Raw genomic sequence first — 14,790 nt, 5'->3', positions numbered from 1 at the left:
CCTGTTGCAAAGAAGGCGTTTTTCTTTTGGTTTCCAGTAGGTGGCGTCTACGCCTCTTCGATCCCTGCTTCATATAAAGTCTTAATAGTGCCTTTTGTTTTCCTTATAGATATTCAATCACAGTAGCTACCCTCAATCTCAGTCCTTGTCAGTGTTAGCAACAGTTTTGGTAGCATTTGCTTAGATTCCCCTGGGCCTCCGGTTTTGGTCTTGGAGGATATGAGCAGAGTGACCCTCTGGATTGGGACATGGATGCTGTGGCGCGGCCTAATGTTTTGCAACCATGGTTGGTAATAATCCACTGTTGCTTCTCTGCTGTCCCCATTTCTCTGCTTTCTGCTCTGACCCCTTGGCACTGCCGCTGCATGGAGCTCACAGCTCTTCCAGGCACTGCTGTTCACTGCTGCACCTTCTCCCCTCCCCCTCCTTATGTAGGGAGTTCCAGCTGCGAGTGGTAGCTTGTTTCTCCCAATCTACCTCTTGACTCCTGGGTTTCTGACCTGTGGTAGCTCTTATGCACAGATCTCACGCTTAGATGTGCTGGTGTGCAGGTTGGGTGTTTTTTGTTAATTTTAGATGTTCGTTATTGTTGTTTCAAGGGGAGAGATCTGGAGATGTCTCTCAGTCCATCATGTTTCTGATGTCAGTCCGAGTTGATTCTTGTCATATGGCGTGGCCTGTTCTTAGGCAAAGCCCTGTACTGTATACTGCTTTTCCTGGGGCACTGTGTGTGCATGCCTGTGGAATAGTCTGTGAGCCTCCATGGCCTTTGGACCTCAGCTGACAAGAAAGAAGCTCATAGGACAGACAGCTTGACACTCCCAAGGACTGAAGCTAGGCCTAGACTGCCAGGCTATGCACATGCTGCTCTCTGGTGGCAGGTCTTGGAATGAGCCATGAGTTTAGTGTGGGCTCAGGCCAGTTTATTTAAGGGGCTTGTTTCTTCTTCTAACCCTGCATGAATGGGGGTCTCCAACTCCACTCCCAGACTGTTTCTAGACACCTAGCCCAGAAGCTAAGCTAATTTTTTCATGGAACACAGATAATAACAATGACTAAAGTTTATAGAATGCTTACTCTGTGCTATGCACTGTGCTATCTACTTTACATGAAGTATGTCATTTAACCCTCACAAGTAGGCTATGAAGTAGGGATCATTAGTGATATTGTTGCAGACAGATAAAGAATGGAGACCTGCTCTTACAGCCATGTGTCATTGCAGCTGACCTTCCCTTCACATCCTGCCCCAATTCTGAGCGAAGCAGCAGCCACTGGGTCATTGATGATTAATTATTAGTTATTGAGTCGATTTTAAATATAGAAATAAAACTAGGATTAGGACATGTTAACCTATTTTGCCCTAACTTTCTTTAGCCCTGTGTGAGAAAGCTCGATGGCAGGCTGACAGTGCCTTCTAACAAGACCCTCCAAGAGGTGACTAATTGAATTCTTTTGGATGGAGTCCCATGCTAACCTTTTGTGCTGTTTCTGCTGTTTGGCAAATTGCATACGCCTATACTGATGTTGCAACAAGGTGATAAATGCCAAGGAGAGTTCAATATCTTAGGGCACATGAAACAAAGTGCAGTTATCCTAGAATTGCTTTGTGAGGTTGGTCTTAAAGAAACACAGGTAGAAATGTGTTTACTTGGAAAGATTGGTTAGTGGTTCTAAGAACAAAAATTCTGAAGTGAGGAGCTTTAGGTTATCATCACAGGAAACTGTTGCCTTCTCTCTTTACTAATACTTACACCGTAATTTAATCCTGCCACAGTCAGAAATCAGAAAAGTTGTAGATATCTTAATTACAGGAAATCTTGTATATCCTGTGCATTTTGACCTTACATAGGATGGGAGGGTGTTTTCTGTTAACTAGCCTTTAATCCTTCTTGAAAGGGCTTTGAGAGTTTGTATCTCTGAGTAGATATATAAGGGGGCAGTTTCTAACTAGTTCTTTTCTGACTTTGTGACTTTAGCACCACGTGCTGTACTTTTATGGATCTAAAGTCCTTGCCCCTCAGATAAGTTTTGCTCCTAAGGATGCATCAGACAAAGACAGGAAAAAGATGGTGGCGCTGTGGGCCCAGAAGCTGAAAATCATCTGGAATGAAGAGTCCACTCATTGCATACCCCCTTGGTACTTTGGGCAATGACGTTCAACACACTCAGCCCACCAAAGAGTGGTCAGATGGGACTGTAGTTAAATAAAACTTCCAGAAAAGTTGGTTGAATATACTTAATGTGTCAGTTATCAATTTTTTGCCTCTCGGCCCTGAATGCCACCTTTAATATTTGCTACATAATGGACAGAAGTCTTTTAAGCATTTCTCTTTTAAAGTGAGCATGAAATTAACTTCATTAGTGGGGGGCTCTTGAGGGACAGGACAGGCCAGAGGAAGAGGCTCTCCGGCAGTTTCCAGTGAGGGCCATAAGTCCTAGGTGTGGTGTCAGGATCCCTGGTGGAGCCTGCCCAACCAAGAACCAAACTTACAGCCACCAACTTATGGCCTCAGTCTGGGAGAACCTGAGCATTGTCCTCCAGAGAAATAACTCCCCATCCCCACCCCAGCCTGCCTATGGCCCAGAGGAAGGATCTGCACAACTGCCTTGGTCCCTGATGGCCAGATAATCTTCTTGCAGATGCTGCTCATCCATCTGTACTCTCTAGGGTAGCTATTGCTCATCCACCAATTCCAGACCAATTCCAGCTTGAGCAAACTAGTAAATTTCTCTAACTTCTATGAGTTGAGCTACACCTGCTCCAACTCATCTGAACCCTCCACCATTTGTCCTTCTGTGGATACTGTTGCTCAGCTCAAGGGAATCTTATAGAGATATCTTATATTTTATAGTCACTTTAGAAAAAAATCATAGTTAATAATTGTTTCTATTAAACTTCTCTTATTTAACATACTGTGTGTTCTCTACCTCCTGCTTAGACCCAGACTACTACATTTAATGATGTGAATAAAGGCTTTATGATAAACAATTAACTCAAATGGTAAATAACTTTTATGAATTAGGGTGTTTAATATTTTACACAACAAAATCAAATATTTCTAAGTCTTTAAAGGCTATTCTGAAGATACTTGGGTTCATATATCCATGATACAATCTGGGGAACATACTCTCCACTTATGATTACTTTAAATTATCGATATGATCATAGAGCTAGATTTTCTTCTACTATTACTATACTTTTTTTACTTAGAGGAAGTAATGAGACAATTTATGAAGAAAGTGTTCATTACCTTTAATACTTGTAATACATTCTTGACAATTTATCCTAAAAAAATTATTTTAGAAATCATCAAGTTATATATTGTTTTTAAATGAGAAAAAGAATTCTAAGTATGGGTTGATCAAGCAAATTATGTTGTTTTACCTTGATGTAATGGTACTAGCCTAATAAAAAAAATAAGTACAGTGTTGTGCACAACATATAAAACATGGTCATGAAAAGTGTTGCACATAAGAAATAGTACTAGATAATTGTCAAGAACTGTGCAGGTTCTAGAATTTTACCCTATTTACAAGCTAACAAGTTAGCCTGTTACATCCTTCTTCATGGATGTTGGCAGAAGACATAAGACTTCTGGTCAGAGACCAGAGACTTTATAACTCACAGCAAAAGCAGTAGCTAGAGCTTATCATATCCTTTTATATTGGTTCACCATTTGCCCCAAGACCCATGAAAGCAATGCAAAAAGCCCATCATGGATGCCTTCACACACAGAAGGTTGCATGAGCTTACCGGATTCACAGCTTTTATAGACAGCAGAAGCAAGCCTGCCCCCTGCTGGGGAGACATGTTAACTCATCCATTGAGGTTGCCCACTTCAAACAATCCTGAGAAATAATCCAGGTAGTGAGCACTCAAATATCCTTGGCATACTCAGCAAGAACTTTCAGGGAGCTCAGTGATCATAGTGAATTGCTTTCCCATCAACAAGGTAAATCTAGACATAAGGCATGAAAAAATAAATAAAATTTTTATTAGTGTGGTAACATTTTCTTTAGCATTGTTCTTTGCTTTTGTCATCTTTGTATATATGTATGTATCTATGTTCATATACAAACACTGGGCAGAAAATATTGTCTAATATCAGTTTTCAGAAAACTAAGAAAGGGAATTTTTCCTTCTTCCTGCTGCTGCCATCTCTGCTTCTTTTCTTCATCAGAGATGCCTCTCAGATTCTCTCTGTCCTTCCTACAGATCACAAGGCATGTGTATTCTGCTCTGAATGTTCCATGTGGCAGCTGAAGCTCTGCACCTCTCCATGGGGACTCCCTGTGAGATCTCAGCTCTGAAGGCTCTCATGTCCACTAGGCTCATTCATCTGTAAATAATGATAGTTTTGTTTCTTCTTTTCCAACACTTGTTTGCCTGTTTGTGTTTTTAGGGAAACTTCCTATGTAATGAATTGGCACTCTTATCTTGTTACTAATCTTAAAATGAAAGCTTTTAAAGATTCATCATTAAGATGATGATTAGTTATTGAATTTATCAAATATTTGTATGCATATATTGAGACAATCATGCTTTTAACTTTAATCTCTTGATATAGTAAATTTTAGTGATTGCTTTCCTGGTTTTGAACTACCTCTGCATTCCTGAGAAACTTACTTGGCTATTATTTATTATCATTTTTATATCTTGATGACTTCTGTTTGCTAATAGTTAGTTGAAAAGTTTTACATTTATGTTGATGAATTAGATGCACCTTCAATTTTCTTTCTCCTTCCGTCCTTATCATATTTTAGTATGAAACTTAATCACAAAAAATGAGTTGAGGAGTATAGCCTCTTTCGCTATATTTTAGACTAACTTGATTAAGAATTAAATCATTTGTTCCTTGAATTTCTGGTAGGACTCTCCAGTAAAACCACCTGGATATTAAATTTCGTTCAGTTTTAAGGTTCTTTATTAGATAAAGTAAGCCAAATCTAATCTGTCTCTCCCACTGAATGCAGCTATAAAGCTTGGAGAAATACTTAGAGCAGCTTCTATAAGAGTCTAAAAAAAGTAAATAGTAGCAGGTAGATTGGGGAAGAAGAACAGAATTCAAAGTACCACCGACCTGGCAATGAGTTTACCATTTTTTTTCTTCAGTACTCCCAACCTGAACTCGACACAGCCTCAAATCCTGAAGCAGATATAGGTTAAAGACAGAAACATCCCCAGAAACTCTGTAGTTCTGGGTTGAATGGCAAGAATGGGAATTCCTAATGTTCAAGGTTAATGTGAAATTCTTTCTTTACTCTGGAAATCCAGCCTACAAGCAGTCCTGCAGTGGCAACAGATAGAGCTTGCAACAGCAAAAACCCTGAAGAAATAAAATCTTCCTCTTCAATCAGTGACACTGTGGTCCCAAGAGGTTAGGACAAAATCCTGTTGCTTTCTTTTCGTTTCTGTCCTCCCATCTCTTGGTTCCAGAAACAGGTGCATTTGTAGAAGCATGTGGCAGAGTGGGGCAATTAAACACAGCTTTCTGTTGGCAGACTGGGAATACAAGTCCCACTGAATCAGAAAGTACTGGGGAGGTAACGAGAAGGGAGAAAGAAGAGTGCAGGAAAACCACATCATAAAGCTGTGTATGAACTCCTGGACTGAAGACTTATGGATCTGGTCTCAATCAGCATACCCAAAACTTTGAGAACTGAACTAAAAGATAAACTTCTGCTCAGGTCACAGACTGGCCACTGGGTGGTGAACACAAGGGACAGATCCAAACAGCAGTGCAAAGGCTTTGAGAATTAAACTGACAATGGAACCACAGCTTGCTGAAAGCATTTTAGAATTTGTGACCTGAACCCAATTGGGTTGATTACTTGCTAAAACAAAAATAACACTCTCCATGGAATTTAAATAAGACACAGAGTTTCATAACATAATATTTAAACTAGCCAGAAAACAATCCAAAATTACTTGGCATTAAGAACAAGAAAAATCTCAACTTGCATGGGGGAAAAAAAATGGAGATGCTAAGATTAAGGTGACACAAAATGTTTGAATAATCTGACAAAGATTTTACAGTAGCTATTACAAAAATTCTCCAATGATCAATCACAAATACTCTAGAAACCAACGGAAAAGTAAAAAGTTTCAGTAAATAAATGGAAGATGTAAAAAAGAAACAAATGGAAATTTTAGGACTGAAAAAATAAAATTACTAAATAATGACTAAAAACTCCCTAAATTTGATGAAGAATATAAACCTACAAATTCAAACCCAAATAGCATAAACTGCAAGTTACACCCAGATATCTCATAATAAATCTTAATGAAACTACTAAAAATTAAAGACACATGAAAATTCTTGAAAACTACCAAAGGAAAAAAAAATGTATTGCTATAAGAAAACAACATTTCAAATGACTACAGATTTTTCATCAGAAACCATTTATCTCAGAAATAGATAGAACTAGAGACAGAAAATCAGTAAAGAGATGAAAAAAATGAAAACTTGTATTTATCATCAGCCAACAGCACATAATTAACACCTATATAACTCTCCATCCAACAATAGCACATTATTTTCAATAACACGTGAAATATTCACTGAAATAGACCATATCCTGAGTCCTAACAAATTTAAAAGATTGAAATGTATTCTCTGACCATAATAGAATTAAACTAGAAATCGATAAAAGATAATAGAAAAATCACTATGCATTTGAAATTAAACAACACATTTATAATTAATCCATGGGTCAAAGAGGAAATCTTGAGAATTAGAAACTATTTTGAACTGAGCAAAAATGAAAATACAACATATGAAAATTTGTGAGATGCAGCTAAAGAAGTGCTTAGAGGAAATTTACAGCATTCAATGCTTAATAGAAAAGAAGAAATAAAATGTTCTTAAATCAATAATCTAATCTTCTACCTTAAGAAATAAGAAAACAAAGCACAAAATATACCCAACAGAAGCAGAAGGAAGGAAATAATAAAGATAGAAGTGAAAATCAATGAATTAAAAACAAAACAATAGAGAAAATCAAACTCAAAGCTGGTTCTTTGAAAATATTAGTGAAATCGATAAATATCTAGAAAGACTGATAAAGCAAAAAAGAATACAGAAATTATTGATGTAATTACTAAAGACTGGATATCACTATAGACTTAATCTAAAACTAATAAGACAATAAAGTAATACTATAAATATCTCTACACACATAAACTTTAGATAAAATTAACCAATTCCTTGAAAACTACAAACTACCAAAATGCGCTCAAGCTGAAATAGATGACTTGAATACTCCTATGACTACTGAAATAATTCAATTTATAATTAAAAGTCTTCTAAACAAGAAATCTCTAAGCCCATATGGTTGTAGTGGTGAGTTTTACCAAGTATTTAAATGAGAAAAAATATCAATTCTATACAATCTCTTCCAGAAAATCGAAGAGAGTACACTTCCCAACTCATTTTATGAGGCTAGCCACTATCATGATAGCAAAAACAAAGACAAAAAGAAAAAGAAAGTTTTAGACCACTATATCACTGTATTTTTTTAACATAAATGCAAAAATCTTTAACAAAAAATTATCAAATTAGATCTAACAATGTATAAACAGCATGACAAAGGGGTTTATCCCAAGCATGCAAGTCTGGTTCAATATTTTATTTATTTATTTGTTTATTTGTTTATTTGCTTCAAATATTATCTACGTATTGAAATGAATAATGTACAGAATAAGATGCACGATTAGCATGCGGGGCGGGGAATAAACGTGAACTTTGGAAGAAATGTGTTTCTAGTGGGGTCTTTGGGCTTCATTTCCTGATTTGGTTCTCCCATTCCAGTTCACTCTGTGGACGCGGGGAAAATGGTGGGAAAATCCATTTCTTAGCGGGTGACACTGGCCCCAATTTACCAGGAAGAAGGCGAACCCAGAGAGCCGGCGGGCGGCACCCAAGGTCACCGCGCAAGCAGCGCGCGCAGGCAGAGCAGCGCCGCCTGTAGGAGCTCAAGGTCGGGCGCCGGCGCGGAGCCGGAGGTGCACAGGCAGGCGGCGCACGCGTCGAAGGCCACCTTGCGTAGCGCACACAGATGCTCGGCGCCACAGGCCCGCAGGTGATAGCTGACCAAGTTGTAGACATAGTATCGCTGCAGCGCGCCCTGATCTCTGGTGATGCGACCCAGCGCCGCGTGCATGGAGCAGGCGCTTGCTTTGGGCATTTGATAGGCCTCGGTCACCTGGTACTCGAGCTCTCAGCCCGCGTCCCCCCTGCTTGTTCGCCTGGCTCAGGTTCACGAAGTAAGACACCATATCCTGCAGGCTCATTGTGTCCCGGTCCTGTTCGAACATCCGATGCCTGGATTGTTGGCCCCATTGAGCACTCCAGGTAATGTGGTTTTCTACAGGGTGACCCCAGGTGTAAGGAACATGACACTGATGGAGACACCTGCATCCTCATAGAACATCCGAAAGCTGTCGGTGTGATAGTGCTTGAAGAACTACCCTGTGATGACTCGAAGGTACTCTGGACCAACTTCAAGTACTTCTTGTTGAAGCCTTCCCGGAACCATGCTTTGTTCCGAGTCTTCTCAAAGAATCATGGGGGCACGTGGCCAATAATGTACACCATTTCCCCAGGTTGGGACACATTAGTCAGCACATCTTCCAGCCATTGCAACTGCTGCCCGGGGTCAGCCATGCTGGCTGTCTGCTCATTGCTACTGTAGTACAGATTGGTGTTGAGGACCATGATTCGCCCAGCCCTGGAGACTTCTCAGAAGAGAAGGCACCTTCTTTGAAGAGAGCGATGGATTCATAACTGAGCCAGGGTCTTCACAGTTCTGCCACCTGATTGTAGATATTGTCGCTTCCTGCTAGGAACTAATTTTGGTGGTGAAAGTCATGATTTACCAAAGCAACTTAGACTTTAGTGCCCAGGGATGCTGCCTGTGTATAACTGTAGATGCCTTGAGAAGGGACTGTGAATCTAGTGTTAAGCAGGGCAGAAGTCAGTGAAATGTCAGGCATTTCCATTAATAGGTTCTGTGTGTATCCACGGGCTGACAAACTCTTAGATGCCTTGTAAGGTTATTGGAAGGTAAGAAACAATGGCTGTGAAGTGCCTGGCACAGGACCTGGCCCACAGCCATAGTTGTCAATGGATGAAGGTTATTCTTCTACATATTGCTATTGTAGTCCTATGGTGCCAGGCACAGCCTGGAATTCAGGGAATGCTGTGGGGTATCGATGGGCAGGGTCTTACCTGGAAAGAACTCTCAAATGAGCTTGGTCAGGTGTTCTACAATTTTCAGCACAGCCACCTCTCCCAGCCTCTGGTCTGGCACATGAGGCTGTCATCACCTGTCCAGAGGATGAAGTATGGCTCTGGCTAGATCTCCTTCATGGCCATCTAGTGACCTAAAGTGGAAGCAAGTAAAACAAGCTACTTTAGGTGAGATGTAGAATACATCACCCATAATCAGAATGTGATCACAGAGCCGATTTACCTGGAAGTAGTCCACATGTTTGCAGTTAACATGTTTCGAACATTACCAACTTCCTCCAATCCTATGGGAGCAGAATTTGACCCAGAGGAAGATGAATTAACATTGGAAGCAGCCTAGCTTCACCTACAGCTTACTCATGAATTTTTCTTAAGATTTTTAGAGTCTCCAGATTTCGAACCTAATATAGCAAAGAAATATATTGATCAAAAGTTTGTATTGCAGCTTTTAGAGCTCTTTGACAGTGAAGATCCTTGAGAGAGAGAGATTTTCTTAAAACTATCCTTCACAGAATCTATGGAAAATTCTTAGGCTTAAGAGCTTACATCAGAAAACAGATAAATAATATAGGTTTATTTATGAAACAGAGCATCACAGTGGCATAGCAGAGTTACTGGAAATATTGGGAAGCATAATCAATGGATTTGCCTTACCACTAAAAGAAGAGCACAAGATCTTATTACTGAAAGTTTTTGTTGCCTCTGCACAAAGTGAAGTTTCTGAGTGTCTACCACCCCCAGCTGGCATACTGTGTAGTCCAGTTTTTAGAAAAGGACAGTACCCTCACTGAACCAGTGGTAATGGCACTTCTCAAATACTGGCCAAAGACTCAGAGTCCAAAAGAAATAACATTCTTAAATGAGCTAGAAGAAATGCTAGATGTGATTGAACCATCAGAATTTGTCAAGATCATGGAGCTACTCTCCCAGCTGCTGGCCAAGTGTGTCTCCAGCCCCCACTTCCAGGTGGCAGAGCAAGCACGGAATTACTGGAATAATGAGTACATTATGAGCTTAATCAGTGACAACACAGCAAAGATCTTGCCCATCATGTTTCCATCCTTGTACCCACTGGAACAAGACAATACATGGCTTGATATACAGTGCACTGAAACTCTTCATGGAGATGAACCAGAAACTGTTTGATGACCGCGCCCAACATTTTAAAGCAGAGAAACTGAAAGAGAAGCTAAAAATGGAAGAATGAGAAGAAGCATGAGTTAAAATAGAAAATCTAGCCAAAGCAAACTGCCAGGTACTATAAAAGAGAGTAATATGAAAATGTCTAGGGTGTTACTTGAATATTTTTGTAAGATAAACATGTGGCTTCATCATGGGAGGAGAGGGAAATCACGTTCACTGACATTGTATATGAAAATATTGGCAGTAAAAAATAATTTTCAACTTAAAAAAAAAAACCTCTCAGCAAACTTGGAATAAAAATAAATGTCCTCAACCCGTTAAAGAGCATCTAGAACCTACATTTAGCTTTATATTTTCCCCCACAAAATCAGGAATAAAGCAAGGATGGCTACTCTCACCATTCTTCTTCAAAATCATACTGGAAGACCTAGTCAGTGCAATATGGCAAAAAAAGAAAAGATAAAAATAAAAGCTATACACATTGGAAAGGAAGAAATAAAATTGTCCCTATTTGCAAATTGTATGATTGTTTACATAGAAAATTTAAAAGAATCTACCAAAAAACAAACAACTAACAAAAAACTATCTCCTAGAACTAATAAGAGAGTTTAGCAAGGTCACAAGAAACAAAGTGAGCAAAGATAAATTGTATTTTTATATACTTGCAAAGTACTATTGTAAACCTAAATTAAAACAATAAAACTTATGATAGACATGACAATGAAATAATATCACAAAACATGTACACAAACTCTATGCTGAAAACTACAAATCGCTGATAAAAGAAACTAAAGTAGATCTAATTAAATGGAGGAAACATCATATTTATGGAGTAAAAGAATCAGTATTATAAAGGTGTCAATTCTTCTGAAATTTATACATACATTTAATACAATTCAAATCAAAATCCCAGAGAACTTTTGGTAGAAATAGGTTGATTCTAAATTTATAGAGAAAGGCAAAGAAACTAGATTAGTTAAAACAATTTTGAAAAAGCACATAATTAGATCCATACTGCTCAATTTTAAGATTCACTGTAATGAACACAGTGTGATATTAGCAAATGAATAGATACAAGATCAATGAAAGTGTAGAGAGAAAGAGGAATAGAATCACACAGTACAGATAACTGATTTTTAGCCTTTTAATAATTAATACACTTGGTTTTAGAACAGTTTAGATTTATAGAAAAATTAAACAGATAGGACAGAGTTTCCATATACTCCCTGCATACAGTTTCCCCTATTCTGTCATATTAGTGTGGCACATTTGTTATAATTAGTGAATGAATATTGATACATTATTATTAAAGTCTGTAGTTTATTTAGATTACCTTGGTTTTTACTTAATGTCTTTTTTTTTTCTGTTCTAAGATCCATCCATGACACCAAGTAACATTTAGCTTTCATGTCTTAGGCTCTTCTTATTTCTGACAATTTCTCAGAGATTCTTATTTTTGATGACCTTGACAGTTTTAAAGAATACTGGTCAGGTATCTCAATGTCCCTTTAATGGAATGTGCTTGATATTTCTCATGGTTAGACTGTAGTTATGGGTTTATGGAAGGAGAACACAGAGGGAAAATGCTGATATAGGAAAGAGGCATGAGAACTAAATAATAAACAAAGCTGTATTCAGAACCTACAATGTGCTGCTAGAACAAAGAAAATTGCTGCAAGGATTACTAACATACTATAATAAGAAACAAGAGTCTTTAAATAATACTCTACAAAATAAACCCAACCATTCATTCCCCATGGCCAGACCATGGGAAACCTGTAGAACAAAGACTGAAATTGCTAGCATACCTTTAACATTGCATGGTATGGACCATGAAAGGAAAACAGGAAAACGAAGTGTTTAGGAGAGTTTGGAGAAACATGATGGAGTAAGAGACATCCCCAGATCTCTCAACAATAAGCTGAACATCTAAAACTCAACAAAAAACACCCAAACTGCACACCAGCACGTCTGAGCTGGGATCTGCACATAAGAGCTACCACAGGTCAGAACCCCAGGAGTTGGGCAGTAGACTGAGAGAAACAAAGATGCTGCTTCTCACAGCCAGAGCGCCCTGTAGGAGGAGAGGGAAGGCAGAAAGTACAGTGACTTCTTGAACAGCCTGGCCTGGGAGAGCTGTGAGCTCCACGTAGCCAGTAGCAGGGCCCAGTCATCAGGACAGAAAGCAAGAGAAGTGGAACAGCAGAGAAACAACAGTTGATTTTTACAGGCCGTGGTTGCAAAACACCAGGCTGAGCCACAGCACCCATCCACCAACCCAGAGGGCCCTTCCCCCCATATCCTCCGAGATCGAACACTGCGGAGCCCCAGGAGAATCTGAGCAAATGCTACCAAAATGATCGCTAACACTGACAGGGAGTGAGACTGAGAGTAGCAAGCATGATTAAACATCTATTAGTAAATGAAAAAGCATTACTAAGGCTTTAGATAAAGCAGGGATCCAAGAGGCTTAGACATTTCTGGAAACCAAAAGAAAAACACCTTCTTTGCAACAGGCTAAAGAGAGACTTTTATATAATAGATTTTCTTTCTGGAAGAAAAGCAGAATACACTTCCATTAAGGCCCAGGTGGAGAAATAGTCCATTAAACACCATGAAAAACCAAGATGACAAAGCAGCTCAGAAAGAAAGAAAAAAATTTCTAGAAAATAGGCTTACAGACATAGAAATATGTGAACTTAAAAGATGGAGAATTCAGGATGGTACTTCTGAAAAAACTCAATGAGATGCAAAACAACTTGAATCAACAATTTCGGGAACTGAAAAAACAACTAGATGAGCAGAATGAGTTCTTCAGCAAAAAGGTTGAAACTCTCAAAAGAACAGAATAGAACTTCTGGAAATTAAAAACACACTGACAAAGATGAAGAATGAAATAGCAAGCTTGGGAAAGTGAGTCTACCAAATGGAGGAAAAGATCAGTGATATCAAAGACAAAAATCTAGAAATAAATCAGAAGGAAGAAGAGAGAAACCAAGGAATAAAAAATAATGGAAGAGAAATGCAAGACCTAACTGATACCACCAAGAGAGGAAACATAGGAATAATGGGCATTCTCAAAGGGGAGGAAAAGGAGCAGGGATTAGAAAGCATTTTCAGACAAATAGTTCACAAGAATTTCTCAAATCTAAGGAATGAGCTAGAGCTTGGAATTCAAGAAGTCAAGAGAACAACCAATTACCTCAACCCAAAAAGGCCTTCACCAAGACACGTTGTATTAAAATTACCAAATATCAATGTCAAAGACAGAATTCTCAGGGAAGCCACAGAAAAGAAGATGGTAACCTATAAAAAAACAAAACAAACAAACAAAAAACAATGTCAGACTTCTCAGTACAGAAACTTAACTTACAAGCCAGAAAGGAGTAGAATCAAATATTCAAACTATTAAGCTAAAGGAAATACCAGCCAAGAATAATGTACCCAGCTAAGCTCTCCTTTAGATGTGCAGGAAAAATAAAGACCTTTCCAAACATACAAAAATTGAGGGAATTCTCCACTATGAGGCCTGCACTACAGGAAATATTGAAATGGGTCAGCTCACCTGAAACAAAATGACGAAAAAACACCTAGGAGTAAGGTGACTAGCAGGCAGACAGAAGCAGAGGAGTGCAACCCTTATTAAGAACAGGTTATTACAAGCTTAAATAATAAGAACAGCTTTGCTACAGCAAGATAGTAATGAACGTTCAGCATACATAGGGACAAATTGTGATAACAATGACTGAAAAGGGGAGGATTCAAAGATCCAAAATCACAAAGGGGAATGGAGATAAGGCACATGCAGAAGAAAATGGATGACTGTATATATATAACTATCTTTTATATGTTCATAATGGTAACCACACACCAAAGATTCAGAACTGAAGTATATAACATAGAATAGGAAGGACCAGAGGGAAACCCAAAACCAACCAACCAACCAACCAAACAAACAAACAAACAAAAACCAGACACATAAGGACAAGGAAGCAATGGAAACACCAAGCTACCAGAAAACGAAAGATAAAATGGCTATAAGAAGACCTCATATTTCAATAATCACCCTAAATGTAAATGGAATGAACTCACCAATAAAAAGGCACAGACTTGCAGATTGGATCAAAAAACAAAACTCGATCATATGCTGCCTCCAGGAGACACATCTCAGTTCCAAAGACAAATATAGACTCAAAGTGAAATGGTGCAATATGGTATTTCAAGCAAATGGCATTCAGAGAAAAGCAGAAGTAGCAGTACTAGTATAGGACAAAATAGACTTCAAAATAAAAAAGGTAAAGAAAGATACTGACAGACACTTCATATGATAAAAGGAACCATGCACCAAGAAGACATAACACTTATAAATAACTATGCTCCCAGTCACGGGGCCCCG

The 14,790-nt window shown here is 38.6% G+C and overlaps 2 pseudogenes; one reads left to right on the top strand and one right to left on the bottom strand.

Moving 5' to 3' along the window:
- Positions 1–7,926: 7,926 nt before the first annotated feature.
- Positions 7,927–9,377, bottom strand: LOC102897663 (annotated as a pseudogene).
- Positions 9,377–10,515, top strand: LOC102897419 (annotated as a pseudogene).
- Positions 10,516–14,790: the final 4,275 nt, after the last annotated feature.

Source organism: Pteropus alecto, unplaced genomic scaffold (assembly GCF_000325575.1).
Source record: "Pteropus alecto unplaced genomic scaffold, ASM32557v1 scaffold121, whole genome shotgun sequence".
NCBI classification, from domain to species: Eukaryota; Metazoa; Chordata; class Mammalia; order Chiroptera; family Pteropodidae; genus Pteropus; species Pteropus alecto.
Note: the sequence above shows the minus strand (reverse complement) of the source record. Positions and strands in the feature narration are given on the sequence as shown.